Genomic DNA, 21,143 nt, shown 5'->3' on the forward strand with positions numbered 1-21,143 from the left:
TTTTTCTCTTTTTATGTTTGGGTGTTCTTTGACTGTGCGCAGGCTACAGATTAGATTGGTGCATGACCCGATCTTTTAGGAAGGAATTACTACCATACGAACTAGAAATCGAGAAACATCTGCGATAGTTGAGGAAGGAAAGAAATCTTTCCAAGAATATAGAGACGGTTGGGCAATCCTCAACCAAAGAAAAGATGGAGGGAGATGATGATAATGTTGATTTACTGCGAGAGAGGCAGCCCCACTCAGAGAGAAGGCTGCAAGAGATGCTGAAGAAGCAGCACTCATAGATGCACACATTGCTTATGAGGAGGAGAGAGCTCGAAGATTATCTCAGAATCAACCTTTGGTTCCATACCAGTTCGAAAACCTAGCTCCAGGCCAAGGGAGACCACTTGGTGATTACGCTAGACCGGTTTACAATCAAGGTTTATCCAGTGTGAGACCACCCAGTTGCAGCCAATAATTTTTAGTTGAAGCAAGGGTTGCTCCAAACCCTCCAAAACAGTTGTGTCTTCAGAGGAAAGATGAACGAAGATCCAAACAATCATCTGATGGACTTCGAAGAGATTATGAACACCTTTTAATATAATGGTGTGTCATAAGATGCAGTTTATCTAAGGGCATTCCCCTTCACACTTAAAGATGATGCAAAGCACTGATTTCGAAGCTTGCCCCAGGGATCAATTAGAACACGGGAGAAGATGACCAAAAAATTTCTTGCTAAATATTTCTCCTCAGCTAAAACGGGCAAGTTTAGAAGAGAAATCCATAACTTCTGCCAGAATGAGACTGAAACCGTGTTTGAAGCTTGGGAGAGGTTCAAAGAAATAGTGCGTAAGTGTCAGCATAGTGAAATAGAACTCTGGATGCAACTCCAAGATTTTTGGGATGGATTGACACCTACTTCACGCAGGACATTGAGCAATGCAGCTGGAGGTCCATTGATGAAGAAGACTCCAGAGGAGATAGTCACTATTCTAGATGAGTTGTCTGAAGATGCAAATCAGTGGCCCTCGGAGATTGCTGAAAGAAGAAGATCAACTGGTGTTCACCAGGTTGATGCTAACACATCTGTACAGGTACAACTTGATGCCATGGAAAAAGAAATAAGGAAGCTAACCTTAGCTTAAATACATAATGAGCCTCATGCAGCATGTGACATATGTGGAAGAGGACGCCCTACTCATGAGTGTCAAGCTTCAATGGAGGAAGTTAATGCTGTGGGTAATTACAATTTCAGTGCAATGGGTCAGAAGAACCCCGATTTTTTATGGAGTTCACCTGGGGGTACAGCAAATTCATGGCAACAAAATAACTCCAGATTTCAAGGAGCTCCTGGTTTTGTGAATCAGCAAAGGCTGCAGTTTCAGCCTCAACAGCAAATTCAGTCTGGGTTAGAAGATCTAATGAAATCCTTCATTGTCAAGACTGATGAAAGATTAGATGTTCATGGGGCAGCTATCAAAGAACTTGGGACAGGTTTTCGTAACTTGGAGAGACAAGTGGGACAAATTATAACTATATTATCTGAGAGGATCCCAGGTACTCTGCTTGCTGATACTGAAAAGAATCCCAAAGAAACGGTAAATGATGTGACCTTGAGAAGCAGACAAGTGTTAAAGGATCCCACTCCAATTCAAAAAGAAGTTGTGTCTGAAAAAGAAAGTGGGAAGGAGCTGAAAATTGAAGATGATGATAAAAAAGACTGAGTTGAAGAAAGGCAATAAAGGAGCTGAGAAAAAGAAAAAATGAGGAAACCTCAAGAAGAGAGGACACTAATGAAGAGAGCAAGCACATTCCTGCTCTACCTTTTCCTCAAAAGCTCTATAGAGAAAAGTTGGACAAGCAGTTTGAGAGATTTCTAGACATGCTAAGACAGGTTAATGTAAACCTGCCATTCACTGATGTTCTCTCACAAATGCCATCTTATTCAAAGTTCTTGAAGGAGATCCTTACAAAGAAGAGGAAGATAGAAGAGACCTCAGTGGTCAAGCTCACAGAGCATTGTAGTGCAATATTGCAAAATAAAGTCCCACAAAAGTGTGGAGATCCACGGAGTTTTAATATACCTTGCTCTTTAGGCACTCTTAACTTTGATAAATCTTTATGTGACTTTGGTGACTCAATTAATCTAATGCCATTGTCTATTTACAGGAAACTGGAGAAGGAGATTGAAGAGATAAGGTCGGTGCCAATATCTTTGCAGCTGGTAGACCAAAAGACTATAACACCCGAGGGGATAGTAGAAGATGTTTTGGTATAAGTGGATAAGTTCGTATTTCTTATAGATTTCATAATGGTGAATATGGAGGAGAATAAGGAGGTCTCCCCATCCTAGGAAAACCATTTTTAGCAACGAGTAGAGCTATACTGGATATACATGATAGAAAACTCATGCTTAGAGTGGGTGAGGAGACGGTGACATTTGAGATGAATGTAGCAACGGGGGTGAAAACAAAGAAGCCAACTGCAAGTGTTGAGTGGAAGGTGAAGAGTTCAAAAGAGAAGGCTCCAGTGATTGAGAAAGACATGTGTGGGGTGTACCCCAAGATGGTTGAGAAGAAGATGTCTGCATGTATGTGTGCACTAGTTTGGGCGCGTGGAATGGAGCCCGACTTTGATTCAGACCCCGACTAGAAATTCAGGAAAGTTTTTTCTACTTTATGCTTTTTAATTGTGTGTCATGGGGACATGCCACAACTTAAAGTGTGGGGTGGAGAATATTTGTATGTTGTATGTATATGTGTTAGTTTTTGCTTTTTAGTAGTTAGAAAAATATTGAAAATCCATAAAATATTTAAAATTTTCGTCTTTTTCTGACAATGGATATCATTCGACGGGTTTCTTGAGGGATTAAAGTCGAAAAACAATACAAAAAAACATTTCTTTTGGTAGGTAGTGTAATAATTCCCCCTTGATTTTTCTTTGTGTCGCGGTTCTTTTCCAAGGGTTTTGTTTGAACCGGGTGTAGTTAGTTTTTATTTTATTAGTAGTAGGAAACCTTGTGCTATGATTTGAATTGAAGCAATATCTCTTGACTTTATTATGCCTTGAGAATAGTAAGTGCGTTAGTTGTGACGCTTAGGCTCAGTTTTTTACTTTTGTATAAGTACCTTAAATTGTATGATCTTAACTTTGCTTAACTGTTTTGGCTAGAGTGTCTTGATGAATCCAATCTTGAGTGAGTTATATGCCATGTGTGTGAGGTGTATGTATTCTGTGCATTGCATTTGATGTCTAGAACTTGCCCCGTGTGTTTGCAAAGTGAAATAGTAGTTTTGTTCAGTCTTGGAAGTGATATAGGCATTTCTTTGTTGAGCCAGTTATATGCTCTTACCCACCTGATTGTTATGTATCGTAGTTAACCCCTTTGAGCCTGTAATCCTATTTTCTTTGGCAACCACATCACAAGCCTTACCCAATTGTTTGAATTGACAATCTATTTGAACCTTGTACCTCTCGTGAGCACTTGAAATTGTTATGAACTTTGTAAAAGATGAAGTATGGGGTGGTTGGTTTGGCTTTTGAGTGGAACTATTGAAATAAGGAGGAAGGTGCATTGTTTTGAAAAAGCAAGCGCCACTTGAATTGAAAAAGAAAGAAAAATATGTTGTGTTGTTGTGAAAAATATTCTTTGATAGTGGTGATTCTTGATGTACATGTCCTTAAATAATTTGGGAGTTAATGTATGTAGATGTGAAGGTGGAGTATAGTTTGACATAAGCGTGGGGTTTTGAATGTTAAAGTGTATGTATTAAAGTGCTTAGGGAGGTGTAGTCACTCTTATATCTAAATGTATCATACCCATCCTGCAGCCTACATTACAACCGGTTAAAAGTTCTACCTGATCCTTGACTGAATGAGCTCAATTAGTAGAGTAGTACACTACGGGCAAACCTATGGTTCATCTTTTGTGGCATATGAATGTTATTTCTGAGAGTAAGCGAATTCTTTCTATCTTGAGTTCTTAATTGTTATTAAATTCTATGGTGTGAGGAAATACTCTCTATTGTGTGTGAGGGCACTTGATTCATGAAGGAAAGGTAATGTTGTTGACCTCTATGTTAGAGTAAGTGAGCGGGTTGTGAATAATGCATGGTACTTGTGAGTCAAATCTTGAGGTGAAGATGTTACACTATTGTGCTTAGTCTATTTTAAATATTCTTGGTGTAATGAGTTAAGAGAGTTACTTAGTAAGGTTGTGTCTATATAAAGTGTGGTTTGATTGCTCGAAGACGAGCAATACTTTAAGTGTGGGGTGTTGATGGTAGGCTATAATATCATGTTTTAGTCGATTATTACATTCAAATTTATTGCACTTTAGTTGAGTTTGAGCTTTAATCGCTAGTGTTTTGCACTAATTGTGTATTTTATACCTTATAGGAGTGATTCCGAGCTATGTAGATGTTATGGAATGAATTCATGTAATTTGGAGCTTTGAAGTCTGAGTAAAAGCCCAAGGAATTAAGCCGGAATCGTGTTCGGGGATGGATGATAGTGGAACGAAACGAAGAATCGAGCAGACATATTGTGCAGTGTCTAGTACAATGCACATATCTTTTCGCTCGGAACTCCGTTTGGGATCCACAATATATTTTTGGAAAGAAAATTCAAAGGGATACAACTTTCATGTTTTACGTCTTTACTAATTCTCAACAGAACAGGGTGGAATATTCGTGGCAAGTGCGCGATTGCGCACTGACCGCGCATATGGGGCAGAACAGTGTGAAAAGTGCGCGGGTACACTTCCACGTGTGCGGCGGCGCACGTCCAACTCCGGAAAAGTGTCCTTTTTCACGTAGGAGAAGATGTATTTATTTGGGCCCAACCCTACTTGGTATATATATATATATATACATAGAAAAACGGTATTTTGAGGACTTTTAACATAATTTAGACCTAAGGAAGCTAAGGAGAAGAGGGAAAAGCAAGAGCACAAGGATTTCACCATTCATCCTCACTCAAGACAAGAGTTTTGGATGTTTTATATTTTCCTTTGACTTAACTTAATTATGATGAATTTCTCCATATCCATGGAGTAATTCTTCATTATGGATTGATGGATTTGGTGTTTTGAGAATTATTTGTGGATATTAACTCTAGTTTTATGTATTGAATCGTTTTGGGTGTTTTTATTATTGCATATATATTCACATGTTTATGTAATCGAAAGAGGCATAATTTGTGATATTTTGCATTATCTTGTTGGTTGAATTTGTTGATTCTTCTTAGTAATTGAAAGAAGCTAGTTGAATTATTGTTTAGATCTAGTAAGGAGGATAATCGAAAGAGGTTCTCCTAAAAATTAACTCACTACGAATTTTTGCATATCTTCACTCAGCTTAACTTAGTTTATATTATGAGATTGAGACTTAATCGAGAGAGGGATTTCTACTGAATGTTCGAACTAATAATAGAGTGAATTCAAGAGACTCACTTGAACCATAGAGTGAAGTAACTAGAGTTAATTCCCAAACAAGTATCTTGCACCTATCCAATCAACCCCTATTTTCTGCCACTGATATCTTCTTTGCTTACTCTTGTTGCGATTGTCATTAGCCAATAGTTTAGACTTTTAGTTAATTTTAGTTTTAATTCACACAAATCCAAATTGTTGATCATCTTGAATAACAATACGACTAGAAGCTATGAAAACACTGCTTAAATCCAATTCATGTGGATACAATAATTTTCTATACTATATTCGACTAGCGAGCATAATTTAGGTGTGTGTTTTACGCTCGTCAAGTATGATAGATTGGTAACCCAAATTTGTAAAAGAATGAGTGTGAGTAAACGTTAGGTTAATCTTAAGGTAACCGGAAGATATATGTATTCGCTTACTCCGCAAGGGGTTGCTTGTTATGCCAAGTTTAACATTGATGACGATAAAACTCTATAATATTTTTTGAAGACTCCGGATGAATACCGGGATGTTCTTATGTTAACAATGCTGGAAATGTATGTCAAATCTGATGACGTCAACAATATTGATGTTCCGCAAAATATGGCTAACACTCAACCATCTGGTGGTGTTTTTTGAGTTGTTTTATCCGAACAGGTTCTGTATCAAAGAGTCTAGCCAAATCTAAACTTTTCTCCACGGGCTAATAAGGAACGAGGACATAATTTCTTCCCAATGCAGCAGCATGGAGGGTCGCCAAGTTTACATAATTCACAGGTCGAGAGGTAAATTTCAATTTTCCTTATTTTAGTATAATTGTTCCTTTTATGTATCATAGTCATATTAACTCTTATATCTTTCATAGGGGTTACCATCCAGATATGAATTTGACAAGTTATGAACCAACCAACAGTTGAAATATATCTATTTTTGGAGGTATGGATCATGCTGGTCCATCAGCGAGTCATCAACAACTCGATAATGTGCATGATAAGCTATCTGCAAATTATGAATTGTACGTTAAGATATAAAGTTAATACATTATGTTGGGATGACTCTGAAATACATATTATTTTATTGGTGCAGTGAAACCGAGCAATATGGAGGCCCTGTCCTAACTCAGTTAGGCGATTACGATATATTGAATTAGGATATGGCAGATGCACAGAGTGAGAAAGATGACAGTGATTATGATAACAACACTGATGAGTCTGGAGATGATACACCCTTCCCTGATGAGAGCGACGACGAGGAACCACACTTCACAGATGAGAGTAAGAATGAGCAACCTGATTTGACGATGGAGCATGATGCCACAACTGAGGATGCTCCGTATATGCAGACTCCACCTACCATTAGACCAACGGTGTACGAGTCGCGTGTGCCATTTCATTCAAGGGAGATTCCCTACCTTGATCACTTGCCAAGTATGCCAGATGTGGATGCCCTCACAAGGGATCTTGATAACATTCGTACAACAATATGGGATAAAACTAGACTAACAGAGCTCTGTAACACAATGCTTTTCGGTGACAAGGCACGCCTCAGCAAGGCGATGCGAATTTATAGCATAAAAATTGTTGTGAGATCGACGTTGTTGAGTCATCTAAGCAAATATATAAGGCGGTTTATCATAGATAGGACCAAGAGGGAGATGATGTCGAGCCTCGACGTCGCAGGCGCGGCCTCTTCTATCTATCCACCTCCTAGCACGTGGTAGAAGCGGCGGAGATGGTGCATCTGGAGCTAGTGGTCGAGGAAGGGGTTGTATCTGTAAGAATCTCTCACAAGCCCAAACCTAATATTGATTGTGGACATAAAATTGAGTGTTTTTTACTATATCGATGATAATCATGAAAAGAACTGATAATGTTATCACCTGTAGTAGTGGAATAAATCCAGCGACGTCCCTCACACTACCCATTGACGCCCTGCATAACTGCCTATAAAGGTACGCTAGAACGACACCACCCCAACTGTACATGGGTAAATAATCTAAGCGCTCCAGATGAGGCAAGAAACGTAGGCTCACAAGGTTCCCCAAGGTATTCGGGAAAAGAATTCCACCAAATATCATCAAAAGTAACAGCCTTGACTGGCGCTCAATAGCCTCGACTGGTGTCTCGTCCGTGATTTGTTAGTGAAGCGCCTCCGGATGATACTTAACATGCAATAGCTATAGTCGACTAACTCTACTAATCGCAGTCTGCTCAGCCGGCAGGAATCCAGTATGCCTCTCCAGCATCTCTAGATAGTCATGCCTCTTATAATCCCTAACTGCGAGCAGGTAGCTGACATCAAGACTGTCTGCGGGCAGCCCAAATAAAACCTCCACATCTTGTAGCGTGATAGTGGCCTCCCCGGTAGGCAAATAAAATGTGTGTGTCTCAGGCCTCCAACGCTCGATCAGAGCCGTGATCAAGGGCCAATCGAACTACAACCGACCGATCTCAACAACTCGGTAAAAACCAGCCCGAGTGAGGCATGCAATTATACGATGATGAAGTGAGTCCCAAAAGTCATCAATGTGTCTCGGGTGGAAGTTCTGGCTAAGCAACTCTCCATCCCAGATATATGAAGACCTATGGCCCGCCTGGAGCGTAAGTAGTTCATGAGAAATAGGTCTAGGATGAACAGTAGGGCGATCCATAATGATGTCTGCACATTGAATAATATTAATTAAAGATAGGTTCTCTTTACTCGTTTAACGTCTCGTAATATTTTGAAATATTTTTTATATTATTATTTAATTCATAAAATTTTATATTATTAATTAATTTGATATAAAGTATTTATTTATATGTTAGTTTTTAGGATTTTACGATAAAAATTCGGCATAATCTCATTTGTACTGACAACTTTTTATATTTTTATTCGCATTAAAAGAACACTAAATATTTAATTTGTTTGACTTATCGAGATATTTTTAAATATGTTTATCAATTATTTTGATATAAAGTATTATTAATTATTTATTTCTTTTGTAACGGTTTATATGTTAATTTGTTATATTTTACGACAAAAATTTGGCTAGATCTCTTTTATACTGACAACTAATTAACTTTTTATTCATCAGCCAAAGAACACTAAATATTTAATTTATTTAACTTATCGTATTTTAATTGATTATTATCTGATAATACTTTTACTATAAGATTATTAATTGATTAGTATATGATCCTTAATTGATTAAACTGACGGACTACGTTAATGATGATACATATTTATTATTCTACACTAAAGGACTACGCTAAAGGACACTAAAGAACATTAAAGAACACTAAAGGCACATATTTATAGTTCTATAATTATAAACAATATTCAACAAATTAAATATCAACAATTAGACAATATTCAACTATTAGGCAATATTCAACAAATTCAATTAATAAAATAAATTCTAGCACGTTTTTATAACTACAAAAAAAAAAGGCCAAATACAACAAATTATCACAAAACATCGCATATTACCACAAGTTACACGGAATAGCATAAATTCAAATTTAAAACAATGGCATAAAAAATAATGGCGTAAAATATTTGCATAAAATATAATATAAATTCGGGTACAAAAAAAAAACAAATAACAAAACACATACAAAATCATGGCATAGATTACTATACACAAATTGCACAAATATATATACAACTTATATGAAAAGAGTTTATCAAAATACCTCTTTTAAAGTTTTTGACCGAAAAAATGCGTCGCTTTTATAACCAAATCGAGCACAAATGACGTTATACACTATGAGTTAACCTTGAATAGTGTCTTTTTTTACTATTCTTTCGTTTCTCATAGTGCCGGGTCTATTTACTGGCTATCACTTTTGCTTTGCATCTATCTTCTGGTTTTCATGTTGTTATTTTTCCTATGATCTCGATGGTGGTACTGATATTGTCTCCTTTTGTCTTCTTGAGTTGAGGGTCTTTCGGAAACAACCTCTCTACTCCTTCGAGGTAGAGGTAAGGTCTGCGTACACACTACCCTCCCCCGACCCCACTAATGAAATTTTACTGGGTCATTATTATTTTGTGTCTTGAGTTCCAAAATACAACCTTTTGGTTCCGGACTCTCTATATTGGATAGATAATCTCATTATTTTTGTAAGAAATAGTTCTTAGGATTAATTAATATTCATAATAAAAAGTGGGATAAAATAATCTCGCATTTTATTCTGAAAATATTACCCTTTACCCAACCAACCAAACAATCTCAATAAGCCACCGACTAAAATTTGCAAAATGTAAAAACTAGGATTATTTTTTTTCTAGAAGACACCCATTTAATTTTTGTCCCTAGTAATAAAATTTTAGCAATTTTCGGCCTCCGTCGGAAAAATACTTCTTCTCCGTCTACCTCCTCCTCCTCCTCCTCCTCTTCTTCTTCTTCTTCTTCTTCTTCTTCTTCTTCTTCTTCTTCTTCTTCTTCTTCTTCTTCTTCTTCTTCTTCTTCTTCTTCTTCTTCTTCTTCTTCTTCCTCCAATTAGCACATAACTAAAATTAAAAAAGTATGAGATATGTGATGCAAAAAATTGAAGATTCATTGCGTTATATATGGCTGGAATTGCGTGAGTAAGGTCCCATTGAGCTTGTATTATCTATATTTAATGACTTGAATTGATTTGGTTGGAGAAAATTTAAGAACACCATTGTTAGATTTTGTTGAGCTTGAAAAAAATTGTTGGAGAATACAATACGAGTCTACAGATTTTTAAAGTTTTAGATTCAATCTAAAATTGAAAATTATTGGGATTGACATAGGAGGTTGTATATCAAATTTGGAAGTATTTGATGTTGATTTGGATAAATTTGAAGGAAAAACATGATGGTGAAATTTTTGCACAATGGTTATGGCGACCACAAGGATTTTGTGGCCAACTACGGCGATTTATCACGATATATGGTCAAAATTATAGCAATTCATCAATATTTGGCCACAAATCCTAATGATCAGTTAGGACTTTTAAATAAAGCAAGTTTGCCTATCACAAATCATGGCGATCCGTGCGGATTTGTGGACATATCCAGCCATTTTGTCTGAATTTTGACGAGGTCTTGACAATTTTTGAACAAGGCAAGTTTTGCTTATTAATTTGAAGTCTAGTGATTCGCGTATGATTTCGCAACGTAATGTTAGCCATGAAGCTATTTCTGCAAAACTTTTCTTTGTAAGGACAAAATTTAAATGATGGCACTAAAAGAACCTAATTGTGCAAATACTCCTTATGTTTTGTTCTGGGCGTTTTTGGGCTGCGGTGTAAAAATAATGAGAAAATGGCATGGTATAACAACACATAAAGAGAATTGACAATATTTTGACCTTATATTATGTTTGGCAAAGGTAATCCAAAAAAAATTGACATAATATAGTCAAATTCTAAATAACCCTAATTTCTTATTTATTCTCTCTTCCCGTATTTTTTCTTCTCTCTCCCCGTATTTCTTCTCCAATTTTCTTCTTCAATCGTTTTTCTTTTTATCCTCTTCTTCTTCAATTTTTTTTCTTTTTTTTTTCCTCTTCTTTTTCAATCTAGCAAATTTTTCTCTTCAATCTAGATTTGGAAGGGTATATGTTCTTTGACAATGTTTGGACTGTTGTAATGGTTGAATATATTTTTCTATTTATTCTCTCTCGCCTTGAAAGTGTCTATGATGATGATGGCAACGGCAGTTAGCAATGACAGATTTGAATTTTCTTTGGCAAATTGTTATTACAATGACGGCAACGACAATTAGCAATTGTAGAGTTCGATCTGTTTCGTGTTTCTTTGGCAATTTCAATTTTCATCTTCTTCTCTATTCTTTTTTATAGTAAAAAATATAATATATGTATTTGAGGTGGTATTCATCTATGTATATTATCATCTATACCCATGTGTATACCATATTATATATCGTGATATACATTGTTAGGATTTGGCAATATAATGTTAGATCGGAATCAAATCGTCCAATTGATCTTAAGAGGGCAAAATTCATTCTGAATAAACTTACTTCAATTTTGTTATTGATCAAAGAAGAAAAATAAATTATTGATATAATTGGGGTAGAGCAAGTTCTAAAATAAAATTAATAAATATAATTATGGGAGTAAATAAAATTTTGATATACAGAGAAAAATAAATTGATATACATTTTGATATACACAACGAAGAAAAATAAAATTAGAATATACATTTTGGTATACACATATTCGATGTGTTATACACTGCGATATATACAAAATACAATTATTTTTATCGTGATATACATTGATATAGAGGCAACAATAAATTTTAAATAACTATAGAATAATTTTCATATTTTGGATATACTAAGAAGGAAAATAAAATTCTAATATATATGTTTATATATGCAGAGAAGAAAAAAAGTTATGATATACACATTATTGTTGTGATATACATTTATTGACTATTTGGTGTCAATATTTATAACCATGGCCTTTTTCTGCTAATTATGTGGGTGGGTTGTCACACCACGCCAAAAGCCTAATAATAATTTTTCAAATCCAAATAATTGCAATTTGAAGGATTAGAGTGGGCCAGGTACTCTTTCGATCAGATCCAGACTGAGGCTCTGTTAACTTGATAAATGAGAGCATGAATCCTGCCCAGTTGGAGCCCAATATACAATAGAGTTTTGTTGAGCTTATGAATAAGACCAATGAAAGCAATAACTTTTTTGGGCAAGTTATACATTTGATCGGTCCAAAAATAATAACATCTGCTAATTAAATATACAAAAAACATATATTGATTAGGTAAAATATATATATATATATATATATATATATATATATATATATATATAAACATATCATACCACTAGATATTATTTTTAGAAGCAGCAGCTATACCATGTAGTTTTCCCAACTTTTTTTTCTTCCCTAGCTTAGCCTCGACTCAAAAAAGAGTTTTACTTACTCTTTTGGACACTTTCATATTGCGTTCAATTTTTAAGGAAAGTATTATATGCTTTTCTCAAACTGTGCACACTTTATGTGCGACCTATTATAACTATTTTCTATCCATTTTTTCTTTAGTCAACTCGTAAAATATAATATACTATTATTAGACATCCGAAGAGGTAACGATGTATTGATGTGTTGGATATCATATGAACCGAAGAAATATTGACACTTGAAGGTCGAATTAATTGAATACAAAGAAATTAGTTGCAGGTTGAGAAATTTAATAATAATAATAATAATAATAATAATAATAATAATAATAATAATAATAATAATAAAATGGAGTGAGGTAGAATGTAATCACTCTACATTAATAAATAATAAGTTAAATTGGTAAAAGTAGTCAAAACAAGCAATTGAACGTAATACTATAAACTATAATAGGTTAGTGTTACAAAGTTAAACATTGAGAGAAATCTGAAATTATCTCTAAATTTAAGGTAAAAAGTTTGGACAACAGTTGAAAAAAGAAAGATTTATAATAGGTTACTCTTTCTTTTTTCAACTTCAATCAAATACTGTCCAAACGCCTATGACTGACATACAGCAAAAATTGGAATACGGAAATATTCCAATTAAAATTAGTTTGCAAATAATATTTCAAATTAAAATACTTTGTATGGTGCCTTCCCAATTGAAATTATGAGCAGATAAGAGGATGCATCAATACCCCTTAGATGCGAATGACTGACATACAGCAAAAAAGAAGTTGACTTTCAGTGTATGCATCAATTCTCCTGAGATGCCAATTTAGCTAACACATACCTCCAAAAGTCTTGATATTAGTTGACTTCTAATTTACTTTTCTTTTCCTCTTAAATACATGCTAAAGGAAGTCAACTATATATACTTCAGGAGTGAGGTAGGAAATACTCCGTTGTTTCTTGATATTTTGATTTGAACTTATGATATTATCTAGTCTTTTAGTAATTTAGAAATGGGCTAATACGGTCGGATTAATTATTTAAGTTAAGTGTATATTAATTTAACTTTGATTTAGAAATCCAATTTGATTGAGTTAATCAACCTAGTTAGACCAAATAATGAGGCCCCTTTTTAGCCCAAGGATCAGTGAATGTCACCTTATTCTAAAGGCTTAATTTAGTGTCACGTGTCAAATAACACTATGTGTCAAAGTTAAAGGAGTTAGGATCGCACATCTCTAAAATAGTGACCAAGTAATCAAAGTTAAGCCTAAATTTCTAAATAAACCATTATTTGGAAATTTTCCAAGTATAATATAGTGAGCTTCAAGGGGATAAACCATTTACTTATTAATTAGTTTCTTATTAAGTCACTAATTACTGACTTCCCTTGTCAAGTTCTTTCTTGAAAGACAACATGAATTGTATCGAAATCTGGCAATGTTCCTGCGATTTGTCCCTTTCATAAGAACTTGGAGAAAGAGTTACAAGAGCATGTTCCCTTTTGCTACTTTTAGTTAGTTTTGTTTCCATCCCTGCAAAAGATAGACTTGGTGACAATTTTTTTTTTTTCCGATTTTCATGCGGTCACTATCTATTACGCGAACTCTCTAAAATGTTGCTCTACTCGTGCTGGATTCCAAAAATACACTATTTTTAAATGATCCGATGCACACTCGGCAACATTTTTGGAAAGTCCGAACAATATATGCCGACTAATCCTCGTTCATTAAAAGGTAATACAAGGTTAAACACGGGGTATTGATGTAATGTAGTGTGTTACACGAAAGTGGGATAGAGGATCCAATTAAACCTGAAACATTCCCTATTTCCATTCTTTCATTTCATTCAGCTGCTGATCACAAAAAATTGAAGTTATCACAAGACAAAAAGACGATGCATCAATACCCCGAGATGCCAATTGGTGACATAGAGCCTTTAGGCTAAGAAAAGAAAGATTGACTTTTGTCTACTTCTTTGCCTTTTTCTTTTCATTTTGTCTTAAACTACTAATTTAGGTACTTTTCTTGAAAACTCTGAAACTCTTAAAGATGATTTGAGGCCTCGGTCACCATTGTAAGAACCGATAGCCCAGTTTGGCCAAGCTTCTTCAATCTTAGAAGTATTTTTTCTTTCAAAAGTATTTTTTTTCAAAGTTAAAATGTTTGGTCAAGCTTTTTGAAGAAAATAAAAGTTTTTGAGGAGAGACAGTTTTAGAGAAGCAGAAAAAAGTAATTTCTCTCCAAAAGTACTTTTGAGAAAAATACACTTACAGTTTTTAAAAACTTGGCCAAACACTAATTGCTGCTCAAAAGTATTTTTCAAATTAATTAGCTAAACACAAACTGTTTCTCACCAAATGTACTTTTAAGATAACGCACTTCCAAAATAAGCTAATTTTTGCAGTTAGGCCAAACACGCTATAAATGAGTCTAAAGCTTAAGTAGGATTTGATGTGAAAGGAAGTCGACTGGCCAAAAAAGAATTAGCAAGATTTGAACTTATTATATTAAAATTAATTTAAATTGTATTTTTTTGTGCATTGAACTTTCCATAAAAATAGACTTTAAGATAGTAGCAGAGCCACACAAACTTAAAGAATTTAGTTAAATCTTCTTTAATGGAAAATTATACTATATATATAGATTAAAAATAATATATATATATATATATATATATATATATATATATATATATATATATATATATATATATATATATATATAGACTTTAAGATAGTAGCAGAGCCACACAAACTTAAAGAATTTAGTTAAATCTTCTTTAATGGAAAATTATACTATATATATAGATTAAAAAAATTATATATATATATATATAATTGTTGAGTCTCTTAGACAAGAGTTTTTATCTTTAAATGTTTTTGATAAATTTCTTCCTTTGTCACTATTTTAAGATATTAGCGGCTGTTCTATTCAGCTGCACCCAAAGTTGCAGGACTAGAATCTTAATCATCATCCACTTGTACAAGTACAAGCCTTTCTTTTTAGTTGACTTATCCATGAGTGGAATTTTAATTAACTTTATTCATATGCTAAAAGCAGAACAAGGGGCTCTTTCCAAGCATAAGAAATCTCAAGTCTCTATCTCCTAAGTCATAACCTCCGAAATAGGTAAAGAATCTTTAATCTTGCAACTATTAACTATTGAAATATATGTTGCTTAATTAATTGAAACTTTTCGGTCACCACCACCTAAGCAACATGAATCTTTGTAATCAAAAGAATGGACATCTTTTTCTCGACAAACTAACCGACCTAATCAAATGCTAAGTAAGCATCTTAAAAAGATCAAAAGAATCACATCATGATAAGAACAATATAATCCTCTTAATTCATTGCATTGTTTATTATGAATAATTAGATCTTAAATCTCCTATGATTCTGAATTAGTGGAGAATATGTCATAGGCTAGGATTTAGTACAAACGTCTTAGGAATTGGATAAATCTTGGACATACAGTTTCATCTTTAACGAATAACCACCATTTTCCCTAAAAGGAAAAATCACTATTCATCTATTTTCTGATCACTTCCAAAACTATGAGATGGACTTGGACAGAAATATCATTAGTGGATGAAATCAAAAATCCTTTTCCTCGTCGCTAAATGCACCCACATGTCACAGCATCATCAATCCAATCATCCTTATACATTTGTTTTACAAAAAATTAAATTTATTGATTGCAAACCCATGTGTTTTAGAACAAGAATTTAAGAGTGCACGACGTAAATTCAGAAGTAATGCATGAAAGAGGTCGTTACATTACTTAAGTGGTGCACTTTAATGAACAAAAGTGTGACAACGGAAAATGGATTATTTAGTATATTTACCAAGTTCTAGGGGAAACGCCAGCCTATAGGGCAGAGCTAGAATATTAAGTACGAGCTCTAACAAACTTATAGCTTTTGCTTATATTCTATGTGTTTTATATATATATATATATATATATATAAACTCAGTAACTACGACGAGTTATGTGTTATTCGGTGGCATGCAAATTCAAAATTCATAAACTTCAAATCCTGAATCCGCCTAACTCAGTGTACTAATTAGCTCCCGCTAGGTGCATGTGACTTAGTGTCACGACCCGACATCCCATCACAGGCGTCGTGATGATACTTAATCTCTAAAACTAAGTAAGCCGATTATAATCACAATTCAAGCCATTTTTTTAAAAACATATAATTTAATACAACCTCCCAAGACTGGTAATACTGAGTCACGAACTCTAAATGAATATATGGAATTATCTCGAGGGTCGAATATACAATACTGTTCGAATAAGAAATTAACAGCACAATAAATGGGGAAAGACTCCAAGGCACTGTGATGACCAAGTAGTCCTAATTTGAATTTGAATCCTTACGATCATACTCTAATCTCTGTTCGAATCCAATTTTTTCAATACCTGGCTCTGCACAAGAATGTGCAAAAGTGTAGTATGAGTACATCAAGGTCGGTACTCAATAAGTACCAAGACTAACCTCAGTGGAGTAGTGACGAGGTACAGTCAAGACACTCACTAGCCAAATAACCTGCGCAGTATAGCATACAAAAATAATAGAAAACAAATAGCCGTGATAATAACACAATCAACTAGTGATTTAATATCATGACCCAAAATCCTAACCTGTCGTGATGGTGCCTATCTCAGTACTAGGCAAGCCGACAACATCAATAACCCACGATTTCCTTTAAATTTAAAAACGTAACGTTTAATACAATACCAAAGATCTAGTAATTTCCAATACAACACTTCCAAAACCTGGTGTCACTGAGTACATGAGCATCTAATATGAGTACAAGTCTAGAAAATACGGTCTATAATAGTCTAAGACCAAATACAGTAAACAAGGAGATAGAGAAGGAGAGACAAGGTGTGCGGAACACGGCAACTACCTCAAAATCTCCTGAAAATCAACTGCACGAAATGATCAACACCCGCTATGTTCAGGAACACCTGGATTTGCACACGAAGTGCAGGGTGTAGTATGAGTACAACCAACTCAGCAAGTAACAATAATAACTAAGGAACTGAAGATAATGACGAGCTATACAATCATAGTTCACTTTCAGTAGTTCCAGCAAAGAATAGACATACTTCCAAATCCCACAGTTTAAGTCAAATCAATTTTATACAGTTTAATTTCAAATAATCCGGATATAAATTCTTTCAGAGATTTCACAACAATGACAGATAGCAATAAAGTGCAACAACAAATGCAAAGCAAGTACAGCCTCTCAGGCAACAGTCACTCAGTTCATCACAACAGCTCAACCACTCGGCTCTCAGCCCTCAGCACTCACACTCAATGGGTACCCGCGCTCTCTAGGGGTGTGTACAGACTCCGGAGGGGCTCCTACAGCCCAAGGGCCATAATCTGCACGGACAATTCACGTGATGCACGGACAAATCACGTGCTATAATATCCTGCACGGACAACTCACGTGCCATAATATCCTTACCTCACCGACAGTCCCTCAGCCTTACTCAGTCCTTAACCTCTCAAGTCTCTCGAGCTCTCTGAAATCACAAAGATCAGCCCAAACAAAGATAACATAGTATATTAACAAATATCCAGAAAGACTGAGGTATAATACGCAAGAAAAATCATGACTGAGTACAAGACATCAATTAGCAAATAATTCAACAAGTACGCGACCTCTACGGGTCTCAACAGTACTATAACATAGCCTAAGCATGATTTCTAACATGATTTATAGTCAAATTTCTTCAACACATAGAGATCATATAGCTAACAATAAATTATTCAACTTTACAGTTTCTCAGGACAGACCAAGTCACAATCCCCTCGGTGCACGCCCACACGCTCGTCACCTAGTATGTGCGCCACCTCCAAAATAATCATATGATACCAAAATTCGGGGTTTCATACCCTCAGGACCAGATTTATAATTGTTACTTATCTCAACCCGTGTAATTCTTTATTCCGTTATACCCTTTCCACGAGAATTGGTCTTCGAAAGCCCCATATCTAGCCACAATTAATTCGATTCAGTCAATATCAATTATTATAATTAATTCCATAAGGAGATACTAATTTTTCCAATAAAATCCGAAATTAACTCAAAAATCGCCCGTGGGGCCCACGTATTGGAACCGGACAAAAGTTACAGAATATGAATGCTCCTCCAACCACGAGTCCAACTATATAAATTTCACCAAAATCCGACACCAACTCGACCCTCAAATCTTCAATTAAAGCCTATGAAGATTTCTACCATTTTCAACCCAATCCTTACCCATTTGAACTTAACAATCTTTCCACAACCTTATTGGTATGTATATTTAATACTCTTACACCCAAGAATCATACTATAAATCACCCATTTTTACTCCAAACCCGAAATTGAAGGATTGAGGAAAGAAATTCTTACCTCTTTGAAGCCCTAGCAAGATCCTTGTGAAATCTTCAAACCTTGAACAAGAATTGATGGATAAATGACTAAGTCTTCACTTTATCTCTCTAAAATGCTCTCACCTCTCTCTAAAATATCAGATTTTGGCTAAAAAATGAGCTTCAAGGGCTATAAATTGAAATTGAGTTGGGTCAAAATTAAAAAGAATTGAAGCTCCGACGCAGTTATGCGATCACATAACAGGTATGTGGTCCGCATACCCGCCGCATAATTTGGTCTCCAAAGCTGGGCATTACTGACCCGGTCTGCGGTCATTATGCGGCCCGCATACTTGTTCTGCGGTCGCATAATGCACCGCAAAACAGGTATGCGGTCGCACAGTGCACCGCAGATTTTTCTCAAATCTTACCCCTCTCCTGATCCACTTTGCGACCATTATGCGGTCCGCAGAGTGATTCTGCGACCGCATAGTGGTCGCAGAAATGACCTTTTTCTGACAAAATTTTCCTTTACACATCGGTGCATTGTTCAGCCCCAAAAGTCCGAGACCTTTTTCCGAGAAATTTCTATAATCTTTGTACTAATTGATCTACCTTAGCACCACCAAACCTTAATTTCCTTAGCAAAATTTCTCCGGGGTCGTTACATATAGGTTAACATCCGGTCAACCTTTTCAACTTAAATTCTAAACCTTGGAACTAAGCGCTCTAAATCATTTCAAAACCTCACCGAACCCAAACTAATTACCCCAGCAAGCCAAATAACAACTATAATTTACAATTTGAGCAGTAAATGGGGGAACGGGATCGCAATAGTCAAAACGACCGGCCGGGTCGTTATATTTAAACAGCAAGGCAATTGCTCAAACGAATAATAAACACAGGTACATCCAATTAATCAAGTCTTTCAAAATATACATCTTTTCTCTATAAGTTCTTAAATAAAAGTCTCTAAAATATAATCCTTTCCAATAAATATATTTCGAATATACTCCCTTCAAATAAATATCTTTCGAATATAATTCTTTCAAATAAATATCTTTCGAATATAATTCTTTCAAATAAATATCTTTCGAATATAATTCTTTCAAATAAATATCTTTCGAATATAATTCTTTCAAATAAATATCTTTCGAATATAATTCTTTCAAATAAATATCTTCAAATATAATTCTTTCAAATAAAAGTCACTGTGTGACACCTAATTTAACTTTCTTATTGTGAGAAATATATTCAACATATCACATCAATTGGCACGGCAATACCTTCGTGCACTTGTCTCATTCTCACCCAATATATATACATGTAGATCAAATCAATTGGCACGGTAACACCCTTCGTGCACTTATCTCTTTCTCACCGTGCATACACATAACAATACCAATTAAGTGGGAGAAATGCCAATAACAATAAATAAAATAAAGTGGAGGCACACAAAAAGCAACAACGACTACAAGTCACATAGAAAATATAGGTGCACAATAACATCTCAAGATAAAGGCATGAATGTATACACAATGAAACGATATCACAATATAATGTATGTCTATCGTCCTCGCCTGCACGAAAATACCCTTCGTGCCATGAATATATAATAATATAAAAATAATGGCACGACATCACCCCTCGTACTTTTACTCTCATCCTCACGCGATAATATAAATGAAATGGCATGGCATCACCCTTCGTGCTTTGCACTCAATGACACGGCATCACCCTTCGTGCTTTACACTCTCAAATGGCATGACATCACCCTTCGTGCTTTTACTCTCAAATGGCACGGCATCACCCTTCGTGCTTTACACTCTCCCTCACATGATAATATAATTCAAATGGCACGGCATCACCCTTCGTACTTTACACTCTTCCTTACTAAGCACATGTATATCATTAACAAGTAAGGTAGGAAGCATAAGTAACATCAAGGAGAGTGTTTAAACGATAACACAATACAATAATTCATATCACAATTTGCCTATTTACCACAACCAATTCCAAAGATATAGAAAAATCAATAAATTTCTCAACAAATAGCCCAAGGCTACGCACAACGTATATAAAACCTCAAAATAACAGAGATGGAAAAGTAACTCAGCATAAGGCAATGCCTTCTTTAATCTAAAATTTTGATAAATATATTATCGCCTCTTTTTAAGCTTATTTAATTAATTATTTGCAAATAAAAAATTCATAATGAAATTAATTCCAATAAACATCAAATCAACAAAAACACGAAATTCACATAAAAATTCAAGTGGCAATCACCCTAAATTATCATATAAAATATAAACTCAACAAACAAGGAATGAGGCATGACAAATAAAGAATTTACTATGTTCCAACAATTTTTCAATTTAATACATAAAGGTTTCTACGAATTTAGACCGATATAATTTGCACATATAAACCAAGTACGTACTCGTCACCTCACGTATATGG

At 35.0% G+C, this 21,143-nt stretch overlaps 1 non-coding gene across 1 annotated transcript; it reads right to left on the reverse strand.

Annotated features, from left to right (window-relative positions):
* Nucleotides 1-752: 752 nt before the first annotated feature.
* Nucleotides 753-859, reverse strand: LOC142173949 (small nucleolar RNA R71). The gene has a single exon (XR_012703313.1). It is a non-coding gene; the product is annotated as a small nucleolar RNA R71 (small nucleolar RNA).
* Between the last annotated feature and the right edge of the window lie 20,284 nt (nucleotides 860-21,143).

The sequence above is a fragment of the Nicotiana tabacum genome, chromosome 19, assembly GCF_000715075.1.
Source record: "Nicotiana tabacum cultivar K326 chromosome 19, ASM71507v2, whole genome shotgun sequence".
NCBI lineage: Eukaryota > Viridiplantae > Streptophyta > Magnoliopsida > Solanales > Solanaceae > Nicotiana > Nicotiana tabacum.